The sequence below is a fragment of the Tamandua tetradactyla genome, chromosome 6 (genome assembly GCF_023851605.1).
Source record: "Tamandua tetradactyla isolate mTamTet1 chromosome 6, mTamTet1.pri, whole genome shotgun sequence".
Classification (NCBI taxonomy): domain Eukaryota; kingdom Metazoa; phylum Chordata; class Mammalia; order Pilosa; family Myrmecophagidae; genus Tamandua; species Tamandua tetradactyla.
Window position 1 is genome coordinate 84,195,742 of NC_135332.1, and position 24,804 is coordinate 84,220,545.

Consider the following 24,804-nt stretch of genomic DNA (forward strand, 5'->3'; position numbering starts at 1 on the left):
TGCCTGCATTTGGTTTTATTACTGGTTTTAATTTTAGCTATTCTAATAGGTATGCAGTAGTGTCTTGGGCTGGTTTTAATTTGCATGTAGGAAATAAAAAGTAGAGTTGGAATCCAAAAATATAACAACTGGCTGTTGTATTTACTTGAACACCAGGAATGTTTTTAAGTTGTCTTTTTCTTGGTTCAGCATTTACATGGTTGCTGTAAACCTTGACTGTTTTCCAGAGTTCTGAGAAAATTGGTTCTGACAGTTTCTGCTTGTTTTCAATGTTTGTGTGCAGGAACAGGAGTTTGGAGCTGCCTAGCCCATCATTTTGGTGACATCACTCTTCACCCTCTTTTAAAAGGCTCATCTGATGAGGTCTTGCTTACTCAGGATATTCCATTTTAAGTAAAATCAACTGGTTAGGACCTTCATTACATCTGTGAAACTCCTTCAATTTTGCTATCTAAGGAACCTAATCACAGCAGTGATGTTTCATCGCAGTCATAGGTCCCAGACCTATGGGGAGGGGACTATACAGGACACGTCCACCAGGGGGTACTGTCCCCCAGGGAATAGGGATCCTGGCCAGGATCTTAGAATTCTGACTTCCACGTCAGGTTGTAAATAATTAAGACTTTGAGGGCCTTATGGTCTCTGTGCAAACTACTGAGCTCTACAAATTGTAGCACAAAAGTGCCATAGAAAATGAACAGGCATTGCTATTTTCCAATAAAATTTTATTTACTAAGGCAGCAGACATGTTTTGGCTAGTAGGATGTAGTCTGCAAATCTTTTCTCCAGACATTTCCAGGCATACTGTCATGCCGTCTGCAAATAGAAACTTTGCTAAATTTTTAGATACTCAATGGCTTTCTCTTGGCTGTGAGCACTGGATAACATCTTCAGTAAAATGTTAACTAGTAATGGACATAGGGGAGATTTTGCATTTTCCTTGATCATAGTGTAAACCCTTTTAGAGTTTCCACAATATTTCCAATGTCAGCTTTAGGATGGATATATTATATATAAACACGCATATATGTATAGGTATCATTTTGAAAATATGTATCATATTAGAAAAGTATCCATCTATTTCTTCTCCTAGGACTTTTTTAAGACCAGGAATCAGTGTTGAATTTCATCAAACACTTTTTCATCATTTGTGGATACAATCACATAAATCTATTAATATACTATATTATATAATAGATTACCAATTATTGAACCTATTGCATCACTGGAATGAATTCCACATGCATTAATTTTTAGATGTGATGTTAAATTCTGTTCACAAATATTTTTTCTAGATTTTCCATCATATCCATAAAATAAATTCATCTATAACTTTCTCTTGTTTTCTAATATCTTTATCATATTATGCTTATTTCATAAAAATACTTAGTAAATTTTCCTTCATTTTCAATTCGTGGGGCATTGGAATTATCTGGTCTTAAAAATACTCCTGTGGAGTAAAATGGGCTAGGTGCCCTTTTGGTTTTGCTCATGTTCATAGACTACGGTTTACAATAGTTTAATGTTATGGAACTTACTGATAGTTTCTATAGAAGATGAATGCTCCATGTTTGCTTTAGAAATTGTATCACTATTACTAGGGTGTAAAGTTCTATACATGTATATAGGATCTACTTTGTTGATTATAATGTTTAGTTCTTCATTATCCTTCCTTATTTTTGGTCTATGTCACCTGTCTCGGAAGGAGAGTGGTGGATAAGTGTCTACTTATTATTACTGTGTTTCTATCTGTATCTCCTCATATCTTATGTACATTTTACCTCAGGTGCTCTATTATTTTGCGTGTAAATATTCATATTTGTAATGTCTTCATTATGAATGGTTTTCAACAACAAAAATTGTTCTTCATTCCGCATTTAATGCATTTAATTCACATTCTACTTGGTTTGATATCAGAATTTCCAGCCCCACCTTCTTATGTACATCTTCACCTGGTATAACTTTCACATGCCGTTATTTTAGACTTTCAGTTGTCACTGTGATTTAGGTGTGTTCTTTGTACACTTTATGTATTTAGAGGCCAGTTGAAATTCTTTTTCTCTAATAGGCAAATTAAGCCATTCAATATACTGCTAGAACCGATATCTTTGCTTTTAACTCTCTTGGCCACCTTCCATGTTATGATTATTATGTATATTATGTTAGTTGGATACTACTTTATCTGATATGTTGTCCTCTCTCCTTTTAAAAATTTCTTTTGTTCTTATATAAGGTTTCAAAATTTTTTCCAATTTTCAACTTCAGACTAATAGCTTTTAAAATGACATTCTTTTTCTGAATTTTCCAATTTAATCTTTTCCTCCCTGATCTTACAGTCTTTAATGGTGTCCTTTTTATCCTGTTGATTGCCTGCTTTATAGTCAAAGATTATTATCTTTTCCTTTTCTTACCCTCTCATTTAATTCCATTATTTCTGTCTCATCAGAACAGATAATGGAAAACTTTCTCTTTCAGCCATGATATATAGAGATCCTGGAAGTCATCATTTCTCAGGAAAAAAATAAGAAGAAGAGCTTGACAGACCAAAAACCAATAACTTTTCTTGGACCCGTCAGAAAGTGGAGGTCAGCTGACAGTAACGGGACCTAGAGGCGGTGCAGGCAGCGGGCTCAAGATAAATGCCAGCGGACTTGGATCTGAGCTAAAGGACAGTATTCCAGTTACTGAACTTTCAGCAAATGGTCCTTCTGAAAGTCAAAATCTTCTTTGGGAAGGATTTCCTTGTGTGAAAAATGAACTTTTGCCCAGTCATCCTCTTGAATTATCAGAAGAGAACTTCCAAACTCAACCAAGATAAAATGAATATTTCCACACTGAGAAACATCCAGGGTCTGTTTGCTCCACTAAAATTACAGATGGAATTCAAAGCGGTGCAGCAGGCTCAGCGGCTTCCATTTCTTCCAAGCTCAAACTTTTCACTGGATATTTTGACGGGTAGTGATAAGGCTATTAGTTTTGAAGACATTCTTAATGATCCATCACAAAATGAAGTAATGGGACAACCATATTTGATGGTTGACTATAAACTTGATATACTGTACTACAGTTGTGCTGTTTATGAAAATAGTAACTGCATCTTGTTTATAGTTGTCTTTCTACTATAATTAGAAGTGCACAACATTAAAAATACTGACACATGGAAATTTTTGCTTTAATCTTATCAATGATCATTTGAAATTATTTGGTCATTTGGTTTATGGTCATGTGACAATTGAAAACACTAAAGGAAGCTGATTTTAAAGTCAGTTTATATTAAAACAGTGGCCTTCTAAGTCTTTAAAAAACCACTGCAAATGAATATTATAAATCTGCCCTGCAGGCTTCGATTAAATCCATTTTCTAGGTATTCCATAAATTTAATTTTGAATTGTCATTATTAATACTTGAATGTGCAGCCTGAATTCATAGTAGCATCTTTCAGAATAAATTTCTGTAATTGATTTCATTGGGAACTTCAAATTAAGAACAAAATAAGATATTTATACTTTCTTCTGTTTCAGTATCACCCATTGGTTCTCATGAGAACATTTGCTTTATTGATACTGTTTTAAATTATAACCATTCTTAATTCTTTCAAATTCAAAATTATAAGTTCAGAGGTTTTGATTTTTTGTCTTTAAAGTAAAAAAAAGTAAAGTTGCTGACAGAAGTATATTAAACTATGGTTCTTATGGATTTCATATACATTAGTAAGTATTTACTATGCAATCAGATAGTACTGTTAAAAAAAGTAAATCTCATCTTACCTTGTTCTTGCTTTATATATATTGCAAGATGCTTAATTAAAAAAAATACAACCTTCATACATACATTCATACAATAATCTCTTAAAATTTTTACCATGCTTGTTCTTATAAGGTATTCTTTATGAACATGGGACACAAAAAATGAATATTCTTAAAACATTAAAACAAAAAAAAGGAAGTGGAGGTCACAGGGTAAACTCCCACTCTGAAATCTTAGTGGACAAGTGCATCCAGAGAGACAGAGAAGAGATCAACTTAACTGAAGCACAGACTGTTGTAGCCATACACTGGCAGGAACAATTAAGTGGTAACTGAGATGAATTGTTTGAGGCCAGGCATGGACTATAGGATGAGAGAAACTCCAGAGTGAGTTTAGAGTCTTAGAGGGCTCCTTACTTTTTCATGGAATTTCCTTCCAAGGGCACCCAAGTTTCTCACAGGATGAGAAGACGCCAAGTAAAGTGTCATACCCTTGCGGTCCTGGCAGGGAGGCAGAAAGAGTAGCCATTGTGAAATTAGCCCAGATCCTCTTCCATAATAAAAGTCTATTGTCTAAGAGACAGGACTATACCAGAACATTATCCTAGCTGGAGAAAAGGAATTCCTTCCATTACACCCATGCAGCTTTCTTCTATGAGCTAAGCAGTGTGAAACACAAAAATGTCAATAGAGGGTGCTGTTTCGAGAGAAAAGACTAGAAATACTGCATCCAAATAAGGAAGTAAAACAATATTTCCACAGAAATATTTGTGAGGGTAACAGCTCCAAGACACAGTGCAATACAAGACAGAGATATAATAGGAAAAAGTATAGAATTCTCCTCCTATCCCCTCCCTGATCACCACATAAACATAGATCCAATGTGAAAACAGTGGATTAAAGCTAAAGCAGCTGCAGGATACACACTTCCCCTAGGAGCAATAATTAGAAAATTCACAAAACAAAAGGGGGAGATAAAAATGAGGATACCTGAACAACTGGAAGCCTCTAGCACCTATAGCTCCAGAAGACATTAAACCCAGTCCAATTTCAAACCAGGTAAACATAAATCCACACAATAAGACAATTACCTGAAACGACATGCCCAGCATTCAACAAAAAATTACAAGACATGCCAAAAACCAAGAAAAAGATTGTTTGAAGAGACAAAGCAATCATCAGAAACAGAGGTAGGTGTGACAGAAACATTGAATTATAGGACAAGGAATGTAAAGTAAGTATGATTGATATGTTAGGAGATCCAATAGAAAACATAGACAATATGAAAAAACATATGTAAGGGAAGCAGAGAAGCAGAAACTCTAATAAAAAATAAGAAAGAAATGCTAGAAATAGAAAAGATTAACAGGAATAAGGAATATTATTGAGGGGTTGAACAACAGTTTGGACACAAGTGAGCAATGATTCACAGAATAAGAAGATAGGTCAATATAAACTAATCACACTGAAATGCAAAAAAACCAGAACATTCAAGGATTATGGATATACACATCATTATATATGTATATGTATGTAAATTACACATATCTAACTTATATGTAACTGGAAGCCCTAAAGGAGAAGGAAGGAACAGCCACAAAAAATATTTAAAGTAATAATGGCTAAGAATTTTCCAAAATTAATGACAGATACTGAACCACATGTTAGAAGATCAGAGACACCAATTAGGATAAACACTCAAAAATAAATGAAACAAAACAAAAACTCAAAACCACATGTAGGCATATCCACATAAAACCTGTCAAGAAAAGTAGAAATACACAAAAAGAAAGCTGTGAAAAAGGTCAACTGATTTTTGTAATCTTCATTTTCCATTCCTTTCATGCCTCTTTGTTGATAGTGACCAGAAGCAATGAGTGTGTTAGGAGCATCCCCAACTCTCCCTGACACATCAAGTCAGTCCACAGCTGGCTTCAGGGCCGTCCTTCTTCTCAGATGTCAGCATCAAAAGAAGCAGTCTATTGTCTGTAGGAAACCAGGTGCCATTTTGAGAGGCAACTCCAGTTCCTGCAGAAACCAGTATCACTGAACCACTCGAAGACACTGAACATCATTGCCAAGGACAACGTGATCTATGTTTCACATCATTCGCTGAGTACCACATCCTCTTTCCATTGCTCCCTGACCTGAGAGTCTGGAAAGGACGGATGGAGTGCCAGGTGGTCTCAGGAATTGGACTGAGACACAGCTAAGACTATCGCCTTGACTGGTCTGCCTTTTTTCATTAAAATATGTAATGTCTTTATTCTAAAGTGGCAGGGTTTTACAGGCATACCTGGAAGATGAATATTTAACCCAGGATCTTTAAAGAAGAAACCGTTCAAATACTAAGACCACAAAAGTTATCCCTGAGTCAGCAGGAAGGGTTAGGAGAGCAGATCTTAGTATGGACACCTCTGTAGGTACCAAATATTGTGCAGACAAATAAAGTGTTCATGTCAATTTCTCCAAACAATGATGCTCTTTATTTGGCTCTTAAAATAAATCATAGATGGGCAGCTCTCCAAGTGAGGGCCCCAGGGGATCACTGTCTCTGGTTCAAGAGATAGCAACAGAGAATGCACTTTCTCTGAGGATGAGGGGAGATTATGAGACCCTACAGGGGGAAATTCTCATGTCAGTATATTGCTGACTATCATGGAGGCAAAAGTCAGGGAAAATGTTGCCTCTCCACACACAGTTCCTTCTGGTAGCGCCTCTTCGATTGCATAATCAGGTATGATGTCTCTCTCAACATTAGTAGGTCCTCCTTCGTTGCATTGCATGCCTGAACAACAACGAACAAAATAGTATCTATTCGGATTTGGGGAATGTTTTGGTGTTGGAGGTGGCACTTCCTTTTCATATACAAATGTGCAATTTTGTGTACACGACTTGTAAACGAGTAGTTCACGAGGATTCAAACCTAAAAAAGAAGTAGAGATGAAAATCATTGATTTCTGGGGTTTTGCTTGTAAATATTAAAGCTCTTAAACCTTATATTCAAGCATAAATAGTTCCATGCTCACATTCTACATCCCAAAGTGTATTAAAATCACCTAGAATTATTTACTGAGAGTTCATGTCCAGGCCCAGTAGACAGTCTGAGGGTTTCTCTCTCAAGTGAAAAGGCACATGGCGAACATGGTCAGAGTTTCTCTCTCATCTGGAAAGTCACATGGCGACTTCCAGTTATTGCAGAGGTAGTTTTCTACCCATGCTTCCATCCTAATCTCCCTCTCCAGCCCTCTCTGAAAAGTATTATGGCACCGTGTCATGTAGGTAACAAAAGGAAATGTGCAATTCATTATCAGTCATAAGAATTCATGGAGCGTCAGAGTTTTTGCATCTATGTTCATTAGAGAGATTGGTCTGTGGTTTTCCTTTCTTGTAGCATCTTTATCTAGTTTTGTTATTAGAGTGATAATAGCTTCATAAAATGAATTAGGTAGTATTCATTTTTCCTCAACTCTTTGGAAGACTTCGAGCAGGTGTTAGTTCTTTTTGGAGCATTGAATAAAATTCCCCTGTGAAGTCATCTGGTCCTGGGCTTTTCTTTGTGGGAAGATTTTTGATGACTGATTGAATCTCTGGACTTATAATTGGCTCACTGAAATCTTCTATTTCTTCTTTAGTCAGTATATGTAGTTTATGTATTTCTAGGAATTTGTCCATTTCATCTCAGTTGTCTAGTTTGTTGGCATACATTTGTTCATAGTATTCTCTCATGATTTTAAAAATTTCTTCAGGACCCATGGTATAGATCCCCTTCTCTTTTATGATTTTGTTTATTTGCATCCTCTCTCTCCTTTTCTTTGTTAAAGCCTAGGTAGGGATCCATCGATTTTATTGATTTTTCTCAAAGAACCAACTTTTGGTTTTGTTGGTTTTTTCTCTTGTTTTTTTGTTCTCTAGTTCATTTATTTCTGCTTTAATCTTTATTTCTTTTTCATCTATTTGTTTTGGGGTTAGTTTGCTGTTCTTTCTCTAATATATCCAGGTGAGCAGTTAAGTTGTTGATTTTTGCTTGTTCTTTTTTAATATAGGCATTTAGGGCGATAAGTGTCTCTCTCAATAATGCCTTTGCTGCATCCCATAAATTTTGATATGTTGTATTCTCATTATCATTCATCTCAAGATTTTTTCTGATTTCTCCAGTAATTTCTTCTTTGACCCACTGACTGTTTAAGAATGTACTGTTTAATTATTTTCACCATATATTTGTGAAAGCTCTGGTTCTTTGGTGATTTTTAATTTCTAGCTTCACTCTGTTGTGGTCAGAGAAAGCATTTTGGATAATCTCAATTTTATTAAATTTATAAAGACTTACTTTCTATCCAGATCCTGGAGAACATTTCATGAGCACTAGAGAAGGATGCATATCCTGGTGTTTTGGGAGGTCATGATCTATATATGTTGGTGCCAGTTTGCAAGGATACAAAGCCATGTTTTAATCCTAATCCCATTTTGTAAAGGCAGCCATTTCTTCTAATCCCTATTCAGTAGTGTATGTTTGAAACTTTAATTATATCATTTCCCTGGAGATAAGACTCAACCAAAAATGGTTGTTAAACTGAATTAGGTGGAGACATGTCTCCACCCATTTTAGGTGGGTCTTGATTACTTTACTCGAATCCTATAAAAAGAGGAAACATTTTGGAGAAAGAAGGAGATTCAGAGAGAGCAAAGATTGATGCAGCACCATGAAGCAGAATCTACCAGCCAGAGTTTGGGAGATGAAGAAGGAAAATGCCTCCCAGGGAGCCTCATAAAACAGGAAGCCAGGAGAGAAAGCTAGCTGTGTTCGCCATGTGACTTTCCAGATGAGAGAGAAACTCTGACCATGTTCACCATGTGCCTTTTCACTTGAGAGAGAAACCCTGAACTTCATAGGCTTTCTTGAACCAAGGTATCTTTCCCTGGATGTCCTAGACTAGACATTTCTATAGACTTATTTTAATTGGGACATTTTCTTGGCCTTAGAACTGTAAACTAGAAACTTATCAAATTCCCTTTTTTAAAAGCCATTCCATTTCTGGTATATTGCATTCCAGCAGCTAGCAAACTAGAGCAATGTCTATTAGGTCTAATTCATTTATTGCATTGTTTAAGTTCTCTATTTCCTTGTTGGCCCTCTGTTTAGTTGTTCTATCTATAGTTGAAAGTGATGTATTGAAGTATCCCACTACTATTGTTGAAACATCTATAGCACCCTTTAGCTTTGCCAATGTTTGCCTCATTTACTTTGGAGCTCCTTGATTGGGAGTATAAATATTATGATGGTTATATATACTTGGTGAATTGTCCCTTTTATTAATATGCAGTGTCCTTCTTTGTCTCTTATGACATCTTTACTTTGTCTATTTTGTCTGATATTACCATAGCTACTCCTGCTTTCTTTTGGTTACAGCTTGCATATAACATCTTCCATCCTTTCACTTTCAATCTATTTGCGACTTTGGGTCTAAGCTGCATCTCTTGTCAACAGCATGTAGATGGATTATATTTTTAAATTCACTCTGCCAATCTGTATCTTTTAACTGCTGAGTTAAGTCCATTAATGTTGAAAGTTATTACTGCAAAAGCAGTTCTTGAATCTACCATCAGATCCTGTAGTTTTTAATTTGTGAGATCTGTATATTATTTTCCCCCATCTTAGTTTGTAAAGCTGCCAGAGGCAATATACCAGAAATGGATCAGTTTTTATAAAGGGGATTTATTCAGTTGCAAGTTTACTGTTCTAAGGCTATGAAAATATCCAAATTAAGGCACTAACAAGAGGTTACCTTCACTCAAGAAAGGATGAGGCTATTTGGAACACCTCTGTCAGCTAGGAAGGCATATGGGTGGTGTTTGCTGGGGTCTTTGGCTTCTGGGCTCCTCTGTCAGCTTGGACTGCATAAGGCAATGTTTGCTAGCTTTCTTTCCCAACTTCAAGTTTCCTAAGGCTTCCCCATGGGTATTTTCTTTATGCATCACCAAAGGTCTTGGCTGTGTGGGCTCTACAGCTTTTTCCAAAATGATTCCTTCTTAAAGGACCCTTGGAAACAACTTAATAAAAAAGATCCCACCCAACAGTATTGAATGAGGATTAAAGAACATGTGTTTTCTGGAGTACACAACAGTTTCAAACTGGTACATTCCTCTCTGCCTTTTTATCCTTCAAATTACCCTTACTGATACTTTTCAATTCTCTGCCCTCCTCCAGACCTCCCTCCCCTGTATTTTTTTTCAGCTGACAAGGCTCCTTTAGTATTTCTTGTAGGGTAGGTCTCTTATTGACTAGTTCTCTGTCTTTGTCTTGGAAGATTTTAATCTCTCCTTTAATTTTGAAGACCAACTTGACTGGATAAAGAATTCTTGGCTAGAAATCTTTCTCATTCAGGATTCAAATATGTCTTACCACTGCCTTCTTGCCTCCATGGTGCCTGTTGAGTAGTGGAAACTCAGTCTTATGTGGTTTTCCTTGTTTGTAGTAGACAGGTTTTCTCATGCAGCTTTCAGGACTTTCCGCTTCTCTTCAACATTTGACAGTCTGATTAGTATGTGTCTTGGAGTAGGCCTATTTGGATTTATTCTATTTGGGGTTCATTGGGCCCCTTTGGTTTGCATATTTACGTCTCTTATAAGAGTTGAGACGTTTTCTCCAAATAGATCTTCAACTAACTTTCCAGGCCTTGACTTTCTCTTCTTCTGGAACACCAATGATTCTGATGTTTGTATGCCTTTTGTTGTACATCATTTCCCTGATATCCAGTACCATTTTTCCCATCTTTGTTGTCATATTTTCTTTTGTGTGCTCTAGTTCAATTGTTTTGCCTTCTTAGCTCACTTATTCTTCCTTCCACTTCTTCGAATCAGCTATTGTGTGTCTAGTATGTTTTCAATTTGGTCTACTTTATCTTTCATCTCTGTGAGAGCTCCTGTTTTTCTATTTAACCTTTCAACTTCGTTTTGCTCTTCTAGTGCATTCCTGATATCCTTTATTTTTTTACGAATATACTAGAAGTTGTCCATATTCGGTGTACCTCCCAGTGTTCTGATTTGGTCATTTGGCTTGGGCATTTCTGCCTGGATCTTGATGTGCTTTGTGATTTTCAGCGGTATTCAGGGCATTTGATTATCTTAATGAAGCTGTTCGGCAAGTTGGTTTCCTTCACTTGTCTAAAGATTTGTGTTTACTTGGGTTTGCATTCAAGGTCCCTTTTTGCACTTGATTTGCCAGTAATTGCCTGCCAAACCAAGACCCAGATCTCATGGAAGGGGTGCAATTCTACCTAAGGATCTACTAAAATCTAGGCAGAGGTGCACAGGTAGTTCAGTGGCAGAACACCTGCCTGCCATGTGGCAGACCCAGGCTCAACTTTCAGCCCATGCACCAAAAACAAAACTAAACACTTCAGCAATAGTATGGCCTGAATCCAGAAGGAGACTCCCCAAGATATGCTAGAATGAACTCAAACTGGTGGCCCCAGAAGAGAAAAGAGGAAAAAAAAAAATTAAATATAAAAACAATAATAATAAAAATAATAATAACAAGATTAAGAAAAAACTAGGCAGGTAGAGAGTTTGCCAGACTGTACTTACTGTTTCTTCCTAGCAGATGGCACCACTGAGCCGCCTCTTCCTCTCAGGCCCACCTCACTCCAACTGCAGCAGCCAGCTGGGCAAAATGGCATGCACAGCAGGGAGGCTGCTCCTGGCATACGGTGGTAGGGTGGCCAGTCCCAGCAGATGGGATTGAGCAGCTGATCAGAACACCTAGTGGGGCAACTGATCACAATGCCTGAACCTGGTAGATCCACCACTCATCACTCCTGATGGGATGGCTACTTGTGGTACCCACCAGGTTGACCGATACCAGTGACCAATTCCAGCATCTGGTAAGCATGGCTATTCATGGCATCCAGAGGGTGGGTGGCTAGGCATGTTTCCAAGTTCCCCAGGGGTGCTTCCGGGTTTGGTGCCATGCAGGGAAGTCTCTCCAGCTAGCACTCTGGGCAGGCTGGAGCAGAGGGATGGTCAGTTTCCTTGGATCTGTACTTGTCCACATGCCACTGCCCATCCTAAGGGGGTCACAGCCATTCAGACCCACCCTGCTCTCCTTGCCTCATCTTTCCACCTCTCTCCTCCCTACAAAATGCTGAAGACTATCTTTGATCATTCACCCCCTAGGACTGCAGTCCCAGTTTTTTTTTCTGTCCCCTTTCTTATTGTTCCATGGAGCAGGGGTGAAGCTAACATACCGTGCTCTATCATCTTTCTGGAAGTCCAACTGTGTGGATTTTTAAGGCCACTAATTAATTTGCCAGTGTTTTAATTTATGAAGTAAAATCATCCATTAAGTATGATTTTGCTTCTTTTGCTCTACTTTGTATTTCTGATATACACTCAAATGTTTGCACATTGTTGTACTCATTCTCATAGTTGTACACTATTCCATTGATGAATATAGTACAATTTATTGTTGAACATTAGGATTTTACTGTTTTTTGTGTACTACAAATAGTCCTTCCATGAATGTTTTTGTAGTTTTCCTGAGGTGTTTTTTAAGTTAGCTATATGCCTAGGATCAGAAATGCTGGGTGATCGAAAAGCATCAGTTCAGCTTTAGCACGTGTGGCAGACCAATTTTCTCAAATGGTTGTACCTCCTTTTATGCTCAATCTTTATGTATAAGGTTTAAGATGCTTCACAACTTGACCAACAGGTAGCATTTTCTTCTTTCCATGTTTAGGACTCTTTGCAGTGGTATCATTAATTATGTTAAATTGCACTTTTTTCCAAAGAAAAATGACATTGAACATTTAATATTTTTATTAGTATTTTGGAAGCCCTTTTCTGATACGTGCCTTCAAGATTTGTGCCCACTATTGTGTAGGGTGATTTTCTTGATTTCATTGATTTGTAGGAAGAATTTCGTTTTATGTTCAGAATATGAGTCCTTAGCAGATACAGGTTTGAAATATTTCTGCCACAACTGTGGCTTGGATTTTTACTATCAGTGTCTTCTCAGAATCAGAAATTGTCAACATTAATGTAATCCACCATAACCTTTTATTTCTTTTCTGAATAGCATGATTTTGTTCAACTGAAAAAATCTTTCCTGATCCAAAGGACACAGACATTTCTGTCTACATTTTCCTCTGAAAACATTATTGGTTTATTACACAAATTTAAATTCACCAATAAGCTGACACAATTTCCTATGTCATATAGTATAAACATTTTGCATGACATTCTAATATATATACCAATAGTTGATGCAAACAAGGGTTTTCCCACTGCACAGCAGGGTCTTTGTTAGAAATCAAGTAACTGGACATAGTGGTCCTTTCTGAATTATTTTCTATTCACTCTTGTTCTCTCCTAACACTAAAATCATGCTGCCTCATTTGATGAATACTTGTCTGAATACTTCAGAGCACAGGCTCTCCAACTCTTTCTTCTTTCCTAAGATTGCCTTGGCTAGTCCTAGGCATTTATAATTCCATAAATATTTGGAACCAACTTGTCAATGTACATACACATATGAACACATACATGCACAACCTCTAAGATTCTGATGGGAGTATTTTTTAATCCATTCAATAATGTCAGAACAACAGCTGTCTCTAGTGCATCTTGCAATCCATAAGAATGGTAGAATTCTTTCATTTGTCTAAGTGTTTAATTTCAATGATAGTTTTCCATTTTCAGTGTTGTAAACTTGCACAGGTTTAGTTAGATTCATTCTTGGCTATTAATCATTGTGGTGCTTTTAAAGTGGTATTGTTTTACAAATTTCATTATTAATTTTTTGTTGTTGGTGGTGTATAGACCTACAATTGACTTTCTTTTTTATCACTGATTTTGCGTATTTGTCCTCTATCCAAGGCACTTGCTAAATTCACTTATTAATTCTGAATGAATGTTACTGTGATGGTTAGATTCTGGAATCAATTTTGCCAACTGATTATGCCCAGACGTCTGGTCAGGCAGGCACTGGCCTGATCATTGCTGCAAGGATATTTCATGGCTGGTTGATGAACTGGAAGGCTGGTGTGTTAAACCACATCAGTTGATTGCATGTGGGCTGATTACATCTGTGATCAACTAAGGCATGCCTCCCACAATGAGATAATCCAACCAGTTGAAAGCTTTTAAAGAAGAAGAGAGACTTTTTCAGCCAGTGAGCCTCTCCCATGGAGTTCACCCAGACCCTTCATCAGAGCTGCCAGCTTCACAGCCTGCCCTACAAATTTTGGACTCTTTCATTCCCACACTGCATGAGACACCTTGATATATCTCATATTTACAGGTATCTCCTGTTGGTTCTGTTTCTCAGGAGAACCCTGTCTCAAACAGCTTGGTACCAGGAGTGGTTCTTGAGAAACAGAATCTGAAAAATGGGATTTACAATTGTTTTTCTACTCTGATTAGACTCAGAGGCACTAATAACTCTGTTTCCAATAGTGAAAATGACATTCACTGTCCATGGAGTGAGTTGGCAAGAAAGATACTCAAAATATCACCATTAGATTCTGCTAATTATACACTTATATAAGGCAAAGCTCTGGGTTAGAGAATTTTTGACACCTTTATAGAGTTTTGTGGAATTAAGAGGTATAGTGATGTTGGCTTGTTATTAGGTACACTGGATACAGTGATGAGGGAAAGGGATGAGCTGAAGGCTTCAAATTTGCATCTTAAGCCCTGTATGAATGTTGTAAGAGTTTCCATGTGTGCCCTGAAAGAGAATTTTATTTCCTGTGTGTGGTAGTTAGGTTCAGGTGTCAACTTGGCTAGATGAAGGTGCCTAGTTCTATTGCTATGGACATGAGCCAATGGCATGTGAACCTTATCTGTTGCTGATTACATCTGCAGTCGGGTAGGAGGCATGCCTTCTGCAATGAATGATATTTGATTTAATTGGCTGGTGCTTAAATGAAAGAGCTCAACATAGCACAGCCCAAGCAGCTCAGCATACCTCATCTAAGCACTCGCAGCTCAGCTCAGGCCTTTGGAGATGCAGAAAGGAATCTCCCCAGGGAAAGTTGCTGGAACCCACAGGCCTGGAGAGAAGGCCAGCAGAGATTGCCCCATGCCTTCCCACGTAGGAAAAGAACCTCAGTTGAAAGTTGGCTGCCTTTTCTCTGAAGAACTATATGTTAACTAAATAAATCCCCTTTTACCGAAAGCCAATCCATCTCTGGTGTGTTGCATTCCAGCAGCTAGCAAACTAGAACTCTGTGGTTGAAGACTTGAGATTCCTGAAAACCAGACACAGCGCCTCACTGTGCAAGTAGCAGATTTAGAACATAAACTAAAATCTCAATCTTGCAGGGTGTCTGCTGTTAAAGGAAGGGCTTTAATTAGAAAAAGATGGGTCCTGAAACATGGGTTGGTGATATATGGCTTGATAATGATGGCAATAGAGAGACAGAATCCCTGGAATCTGGGATTAAAAGAAACGGTTGCTCCCACAAGATTGGATCAGGATTAAAACATGGCTTTTCTAGGGTATATAATCCTTTCAAACCAGCACACCTAGCAAAAATAGTGATTCAGAAGCAATGCTATATACTGAAGGGACTGCCAATATTAGTGCCACTCTTAAGGACTTGAATGATGTAGGGGTGGTGATTCCCACCAAATCCCCATTCAACTCTCATATCTGGCCTATGCAGAAAACAGATGGGTCTTGGAGGATGACAGTAGATTTTTGTAAACTTAACCAGGTGGTGACTCCAGTTGCAGCTGCTGTGGCAGATGTGATATTATTGTTTGAGCAAATCAACACATCACCTGGTACCTGGTATGTAGCTATTGATCTGGCAAATGCTTTTTTCTCAATAGCTATCATTAAGGACCACCAGAAACAGTTTTCATTCAGCTGGTAAGGCCAGTAGTATATCTTCATTGTTCTGCCTCAGGGATATATCAATCTTCCAGACCTATGTCACAATCTTTTCAGACAATCAACAATCTTGATCGTTTCTCCCTCACATAAGACATCACACAGGTCCATTATATTGATGGTATCATGCTGACTGGACCTAATAAGCAAGAAGTATCAACTACTCTAGACTTATATTGGTAAGGCATTTGCATGTCAGGGGGTGAGAGATAAATCCAACAAAAATACAGGGGACTTCTACCTCAGTGAAATTTCTAGGTATCCAATGATATGGGGCATGTCAAGATACCCCTTCTAAGGTGAAGGATAAGCTTTTGCATCTGGCCCCTCCTATGTCCAAAATATGTTGTTTCAGAGACAACATATCCCCATTTGGGTGTGCTAGTCTGGCCCATTTTTCTAGTGACCAGAAAAGCTGCTAGTTTTGAGTGGGGACTGAATAAGAGGAGGCTCTGCAACATGTCCAGGCTGCTGTGCAAGCTGCTCTGCCACTTGGGCCATATGAGCAGATCCAACGGTGTTGGAAGTGTCAGTGGTAAACAGGGATGCTTTCTGAAGCCTTTGGCAGGCCCATATCAGAACACAGATCCTTAGGGTTTTGGAACTAAGCCTTACCATCCTCTGCAGATTACTCTCCTTTTGAGAAACAGCTTTTAGTCTGCCATAAGTTTTGGCTTTAAAAGAGAATGAATGCTTAACCACAGGCCAAGCTGTCATGAGACCCAGTTGCCTATCATGTGCTGGGTATTGCCTGACCCACCAACCATGAAGTTGAGCATGTGCAGTAGCACTCAGTCATAAAATGGGAAATGGTACATAAGAGATAGGGATCCAGCAGGTCCTGAAGGCAGAAGTAAGTTATATGAAGACGTGACCCAAATGCCCATGGTCACCACTTCTGCCACATTACCTTCTCTTTCCCTGACCAGAGCTCTGGCCTCTTGGGGAGTTCCTTATAGACAGTTGACTGAGTAAGAGAAAACTGAGGCCTGGTTTACACAAAACTCAGGCCCCACACGATATGCAGGGACCACCTGGAAATGGACAGCTGCAGCACTACAACCCCTTTCTGGGGTATGCTTGAAGGACGTTGGTGAGGGGAAATCCTCCCAGTGGGCAAAACTTCAAGCAGTTTACCTGGTTGTTCATTTTGCTTGGAAGGAGGTCTGGCAAGAGGTGTGTTTATGTACTGAATCATGAGCTGTTGCTAATGATTTGGCTGGATGGTCAGGGAGTTGGAAGGAGCATGATTGGCAAACTGGTGACAAAGAGGTTTGGGGAAAAGGTATGCGGATAGACTTTTCTGAATGGAAAAAGAACATGAAAATATTTGTGCCCCATGGGAATGCTCACAGAGGGTGAATTCAACAGAGGAAAGTTTTAATAATCAAGTGGGTAAAATGACCTGTCCAGGGGATCCAAGTCATCCTCTTTCCTCACCTACTCCTGTCACTGCCTAATGGGCTCATGAACATGTTGGGAATGGTGGTAGGGATGAAGGCTACACATGGGCTCAGCAACACAGACTCCCATTCACCAAGGCAGACTTGGCTACAGCCACTGCTGAGTGCCCTATCTGCCAGCAGCAGAGATCTGCACTCAGTCCCCAATATGGTACCATTCCCTGAGGTGATCAGCCTGCTACATGGTGGTAGGTTGATTACCTTGGACCACTTCCATCATGGAAGAGGCAGTGATTTGTTCTAATTGGAACAGATACATACTCCAGATATGAGTTTGCCTTCCATACACACAATGCTCTGCAGAAACTACCATCCATGGACTTACAGAATGCCTTATCCACCATCATAGTTTTCCACATAGCACTGCTTCTGTTCAAAGAACCCACTTTACAGCAAATGGCATGTCGAATGGGCACATGCTCATGGAATTCTCTGGTTGTACCATGTTATCCATCATCCAGAGGCAGCTGGGTTGATAGAATGGTGGAATGGAGTTTTGAAGACCAAATTATGTTCCAACTAATTAGGAATATCTTGAAGGGTTGGGGCAGTGTTCTCCAGGAGGTTGTATATACTGTGAATCAGCATTCACTGTATGGTGCTGTTTCTCCCATAGACGGGATTCATGGGTCCAGGAATCAAAGGGTGGAAGTAGGAGTGGTAACATTCACTATCACTCCTAGTGATCCAATAGGAAAATTTTGCTCCCTGTCCCTGAAACCTTAAGCTTTCCTGGTCAACTGTCTTAGTTCCAAAAGGAAGAGTGATCCTACCAGGAGACACAACAATGATCTTATTGAACTAGAAGGTAAGACTGCCATCTGGTACACTCTGGGCTTCTCATGCCACTGAATCAACAGCCACAAAAGGGGATTATGGTTCTGTCTGGGATGACTAAACTTAACTATCAAGGTGGAACTAAGACTGTAACTACATAATGGAGGTAAAGAAGAGTTTTCCTGGAATACAGGAGATCCCCTAAGGCGTCTCTTAGTACTACCATACACTGTGATTAAAGTCAATGGAAAACTGCAATAACTCAATCCAGGCAGGACTATTAATGGCCCAGAAACTCCAGGAATGAAGGTCTGGATCACCCCACCTGGCAAAGAACCACGGCCAGCTGAAGTGCTTGCTGAAGATAAAGGGAACATGGAAGGGGTAATAGAAAAAGGTAGTGATAAATATGAACTATGTATTCTGGAACACAATCCAGGACACCACATTGCATTTGTATTTCATTTTATATATACCAAGATTTTATTGTGAATACCTCAGTATTCACAATAAAAAAATTTTTTGCAACTCTATTCATATGAGAGGTTGGTCTATAACTTCCCTTTCTTGTAATGTCTTTGCTAGGGGGGTTAGTTTTAGGATTAAGCTGGCATCATAAAAGGTAATGGAAAAAAAAGGTAATGGGAAGTTATTATTCCATCTATTATCTGGAAGAGTTTGTGTAAGCCGGATGTTAGTTTTCCCACAAGCAATTGGGAATTTTTCCCAGAGAAGCAATACAGGTCTGGAATTTTTTAAGTAGGTAAGATTTTCATGGACGTTTCAATTACCAATTACAGTAATAGGGCATTTCAGCTTTACTGTTTTTTCTTTGGTCATTTATGATGTTCTATTTCTCAAGTCTTTGTTAATTTCATCAGAAATCACAAACATCACTATAATGTTATGAAAATGTACTTTTGTGTTATTAAAAAAGTCATAGGGTCTCGATAGATATCTACATTTTCATTTCTGATATTGTAAATTTCAACTTAAAAATAACACAGGTTTATTGTCTAACATTTCTGTAAGTCAGAAACCTAACACAAATCTATCTAAGCCAAAATCAAAGTATCAGCAAAGCTGCATTCCTTTCCATAAACTCTGGATAGAATCTGTTTCCTTCCCTTTTCCAGCTTCTGGGAGTTACTCCATTCCTTAGAGAGAGTGGTCCTCTCTCCATCTTCAGAGCTACCAATGAGAGATCTAATCCTTATCATATCACACCACTCTGACCCCTTTTCTGCACCACTCTTCCATGTTAAAAGACCTTTGTGATTATATTGGATCCACATGGATAATCCAGAAAATCTCCTTATCCTAAGAGTCATCTGATAAACAACCTTAATTTCTTCTGCAATATTCCTTCATTTTTTCAATTTAAGGTAACATATCCACATATTCTGAGGATTAGGATGTGGACATTTTGGGGGAACCATTACTCTGCCTATAAGTGTTCCTTTGTCCCTCAAAGATTCTTGTCCTTTCCACCTGTGAAACACATTAACCCTGTTCCAGTGTTCCTATGAGTCTCAACCCATTAAAGCATCAACTCAATTTCTAAAATCTCATCTAAGGTTGATCACTTCAAAAGTCCCATACCTCAACATCCGAATCAGGTATGGGTGAGAGTCAGTTTGATTTATCCTGAGGCAAAATGCCTCTCCACCTGTGAATCTGTGAGATAAGAACAAGTTATCTGGTTCCAAAATACAGTTGTGTCATGGGCATTGTATATCAGTTATAGACATTCCAGTTCAAAGTGGAAGAAAATGGGAGGAAAAAGGAAACAGATGGCACAAGTAATTTCAAAAGATAGGCAGGGAAAATACATTAGGTTTCAAGACCTAAGAAGAATTCCCTGTGATTCACAGGGCTTGTGGCTCCACCTTGGGCGTCATCCTACCTATTTCATGAAAGGTAATGTGGGCTTGAAGCTGAGTATTTTTCACCTTGTTTCTTTTCTGTAGAATTTTGGTGATCCATCAGTCTTATTACATTTCCTCCTCTCTCTGTTTCTTGCAGTCCAGGCTGGCAGTGTTTTTCTTTCTTTTTAAATATTTTTATTGCTAAATCTTCACACAGAAACATTCCATACACGGTATACAATCAATGGCTCACAATATCATCACATGGTTGTATATTAATTATCATAATAATCTTTTAGAACATTTACATCATTCCAGAAAAAGAAATAAGAAGAAAAAAGAAAAAAACTCATACACACCATACACCATACCCCTCCCTCTCATTAAGCACTAGTATTGCCATCTACCCAATTCATTTTATCCTATGTCCCTTCTATTATTTATCCATATTTTTTTTACTTATCCGTTCATACCCTGGATAAAAGGGGCAACAGACACAAGGTTTTCAGAATCCCACAGTCACATTGTAAAGGTTATATCTTTATACAATCATCTTCAAGACTCAAGGCTACGGGAACATAGCTTAAAAGTTTCATGTACTTCCCTCCAGCCACTCCAATACACCATAAACTAGAAAGTGATATTTACATAATACATAAGAATAATCTTCAGGATAACTTCTTGACTCCGTTTGAAATCTCTCAGCCAATGAAACTTTATATTGTCTAATTACTCCCTTCCCCCTTTTGGTCAAGATGCCAGGTCCCAGCTCATTCCAGGATTTCTGTCCCATGGGAGATTTATACCCTGGGAGTCATGTCCCATGTTGTGGGGGGGGGGGGTGCAGAGAGCAGTGAGTTCAACTGCTGACATGGCTTACAGAGAGAGCTAGCAGTGTTTTTGCTGGTATGACATCCTCAAGAACTTCATGGGCTACCTGTGTACATTGCTGTTCTAGTTTGCAAGCCACTGGAATGTGATATACTGGAACTGGAGCAGCTTTTAAAAAGGGGAATTTAATAAGTAACTAGTTTATAGTTCTAGGCCTATAAACTTGTCCAAACTAAGGCATCCAGGGAAAGATACCTTAATTCACCAAAAGCTGATAGGTCAGGAACACCTCTGTCAGCTGAGTAGTCATGTGGCTGGCATCTGCTGGTCCCTTGCTCCTGGGCTCTGTTGTTCTCAGTCTCTGTTCCAATGGGGGTTCCTCACTTTGCTTCCTTGGCTCTCTCCCGGTTCTGGCTTGCTTTACATCTCATGGCAATGTTTGCTGGGCTCCAAGCATCTCCAAACAGCCATGTCTCTGTTCTCCAAATGTCAACATCTATGTCAGCTCTGCTCTGACGTTTCTGTTGGCTCTCTCTCTGTCAGTTGAGGTTTCCATAATTTCTGTCAACTCTGCTCTGAAGTTTCTGTCGGCCCTGTCATTTCTGTAGGCTCTCTCTCTGTTGGCTCTGAGCTTCTGTTACTTCTCTCACCAAAATGTTTCTTCTTTTAAAAGATTTCAGTAATCTAATCAAGACACTGGAATGGGTGGAGCCATATCTACAGCTAATCAAGGGTCACATCCACATTTGGGTATGTCAGATCCCCGTGGATATAATCTAATCAAAAGTTTCCAACCCACAGCAATGAATCAGGATTAAAAGAAATGGCTGCGTCCACAAAATTGGATCAGGATTAAAGCATGGCTTTTCTGGGGTTCATAATATTTCAAACCAGCACAGTTGCTAAGATTCACTACATTAGACAAAGATTCCTCTACAGATCTTAACTGGATAATCCCATCTCTATTTTGGGATCCACTGAGATGACTGAGGGGATCACACACTTAGTCTCTTCAAAAAAAGTTCCAAAAAAAAAGCTCCAATTACTCGAATATGGTTGTCCTTTGTCAGACTAGCCCCAGCAAGGAAACACCAAAACTGGAATTCTGCTGCAGTCACCAGTCCACATGATAAACAGATGAACCTCTTTGCCTACCACCTCCTCATCCTCTGAGAATGATGCTGTTTTCTCTAGATCCCAGGCCATCTTTTAGGGTTTGTCATGCACTCAGTAGAAGGGGGCCTCAGAGACCTTTCCTTTCACATTGACTGGATCCAACAATTTGGGTGGCACAGATTACGGTCTCATCTTCCCACGGCTCAGGGAGGCAGGTCAGGACCACACTCTGCATCTACCTTTCTCCTCCTTCTCCTGCCAGGCTAATGGCCACAGTTGCTGACTGCTTCCCCCATTACTACCACAACCAACAAACAATAGCCCACTCAGAGCCATTTGCAAATTTGGGTTTTTTCTTTGTTTTTTATTTCTCTTACATTCTACCAGTACCATGACTCTTTCAAAAGATTGATCTGTTGAACTTTTGTTTCTATTTCAAGGACTTCTTCCATAGATGTACAGGTTTACTTTTGAATGCTAAATTCACTCCACTGGTCTATATGTTGGCTATTATAGCAGAACCACACTACTTTGATTACTGTAACTCTGTAAGGTTTGAAATGGGAAGTGTGAATTCTTCAACTTTCTACTTCACTTTCCAGATTGCTTGGCTATGTGGGCCCCTTGTAATTCCATATGCACTTGAGTACTGATTCTTCCATTTTTACAAAAAAGACTCATGTAATTTATATCAGGATTGTTTTGGTTTGCTAAAGCTTCAAAAATACAATATACCAGAAATGGGTTGGCTTTTACAAAGGGAATTTGTGAAGTTACAAGTTACAGTTCTAAAGCTGTGAAAATGTCCAAATTAAAGCAGGAACATGAGGAACCCTTCTCAGAGGAAAGGCTGCGGGTATCTGTGGTTCCTCTGCCACAGGGAAAGTTACATGGCAACACCTGCTGGTCCTTCTCTCCAAAATGTCTCCATGGGTGTTTTCTTTCTCCCTTAGTTTATGTTGGTTCTAAGCTCGCTCAAAAATGAATCTCCCTTACAGGACTCCAGCAAGCAGATTAAGACCCACCTTGAATGGCCAGGTTCACATCTCCACGGAAACAACCTAATCAAAAGTTCTCACTTGAACAATAGGTGTGCCTCCACAAGATTAAATAAAATTTAAAAATAGCCTTTTCGGTGGCACATAACAGATTCAAATGAGCACCCTCCACCCTGTGGAACCCCCAAAGACATTCTTTTCCCATATGTAGAATACATTCATTCTATCACAATATCACAAAATCCTTAAATCATTTCAGTAACAATATTAAGTACAAAGTCTATCAAAATCAGTTACAGGCATGGCTAGTCCTAAGGCAAAATTCTCCTCTAGCTGTGGACCTGTGAACCTTAGAACAAGTTTTCTTCTACATATATACAAAAGAAGAACAGTCATAGAATAAACATTCCCATTGCCATAGGGAGAAATTGGAAGAGAAACAATGGTGAAAGTTCCCAAGCAGTTAAAAAAAATCATAGAGCAAACTCCATTAAATGTTAAGGTCTGAGAATCATTTATAGCATCATGTTCTATCCTTGGGGCTTGAGAGACAGGCAGTACACCCTCTCCAGGGGCTTACACAGTAGCTCTGCTCTCTCCAAATACTGGTGAGGGTTGCAACATTGGAGAGCATTGGGGAGATCACCTTGTTCTTCATTCTACCATATTCAAGTATTTGAGTGGCACCTGGACTCTTTGCAATCTAGGGCAGAGTCTCACCCCTTTCTGAACAGTAGGGTCATGGCCAGACTTTCCTCGATCCCCAGAGAACGTGCACCACCCTCTGCAAACTCCAAGACAATTTCACCCTCTCCATGGTCATGGTAAGTCTGCTCTCCTGGCCTAAGGTTTCTTTGCTCCTGACCAAAATTTTCATGGTTCTGTATTTGAAGTTATCTTTCCTTTGATCTGTCCCTTTTCTGTCTTGTTTAGACTAGACTGGCAGTGTTTCCGTTTATACCAACCCACAATAAACTTGTTGGTTTTCAATGCAGAAAACAAGGATCCCAATCATCAGACAACATGACTTTCCACAATTCCTTCCTGGATAACTATAGTCCCAATCCTGGTTTTTTCTGAAATGGCTAATGGATTCCATGTTTGGTTAAATACTCATGTGGAGTACTATTCTTTAGCTTCTCAATTTCTGAAAGCCCACAATTTTCCATTTCTGGTTCCTTTGTACCCAAGAGTTCCATTCTCACCTTATGTCTTTCTTTTCACATTTTACTGTAAACTACAAGGAGAATCCAGGCTTCATTTTCCACCTTTAATTTGGAAATCTCTTCAGCTGAGTACCTCAGCTTGTTGCTTTCAAATTCTCCCTTCCATCCAATACCAGTACTCAATTTTGCTAAATTCTCTGCCACTTTAAAATAGGATTGCCTTCCTTACAGTTTACAACAATATATTCATCATTTCTATTTAAAGTCTTTCACCGGAAGCATCTTTAGAGTACCTATTTCTACCAACATTCTAGGCCTTTTTTATTAAACTTCACATGATTCTTCCAGAATCTTCCCTCTACCCACTAAAAAAAAAAAAAAAAAAAAAAAAGAGTCATTCAAGCCTATTTGTATTTGGAAATTGTAGCACCACACTTCTCTGGTACCAAAATCTATTTTGGTTTGCTAAAGCTGCCAAAATACAATATACCAGAAATGGGTTGGCTTTCACAAAAGGGACTTATGAATTTACAAGTTACAATTCTAAAGCCATGAAAACGTCCAAATTAAGGCATCAGAAAGAGGATATCTTCTCAGAGGAAAGGCTGCTGGCATTCAGGGTTCCTCTGTCACAGGTAAGGCATATGGTGAAGTCTGCTAGTCTTTCTCTCCAAAATGTCTTTATATGTGTTTTCTTTCTTAGCTTCTTTCAATTCTGAGGTCTCTCCAAAAACGTCTGCCTCTTAAAGGACTCCAGAAAGCAGATTAAGACTCACCTTGAATGGGGAGGGTCACATCTGCATGGAAGCACACTATTTAAAAGGTGTCACCCATCAGTAAGTCTGCACTCACAAGACTGGAAAAGAACATAGCCTTTCAGATTCAAACCAACACAAGGATTGACTCAAATTTGAAAATACCTTTGGGTAATGCCATAGGT

General features: G+C 38.8%; 1 long non-coding RNA gene and 1 pseudogene across 2 annotated transcripts in view; one reads left to right on the forward strand and one right to left on the reverse strand.

Moving 5' to 3' along the window:
* The first annotated feature begins 506 nt into the window (after positions 1-506).
* Positions 507-3,149, forward strand: LOC143686741 (proteasome maturation protein pseudogene; annotated as a pseudogene).
* A 3,060-nt stretch (positions 3,150-6,209) lies between these two features.
* Positions 6,210-24,804, reverse strand: part of LOC143688556 (uncharacterized) — a 35,278-nt gene continuing 16,683 nt past the window's right edge. For both annotated transcript variants that reach the window (XR_013178124.1, XR_013178125.1), the window contains exon 4: positions 6,210-6,672. This is a non-coding gene — a long non-coding RNA (uncharacterized LOC143688556). The remainder of the gene's footprint in view (positions 6,673-24,804) is intronic.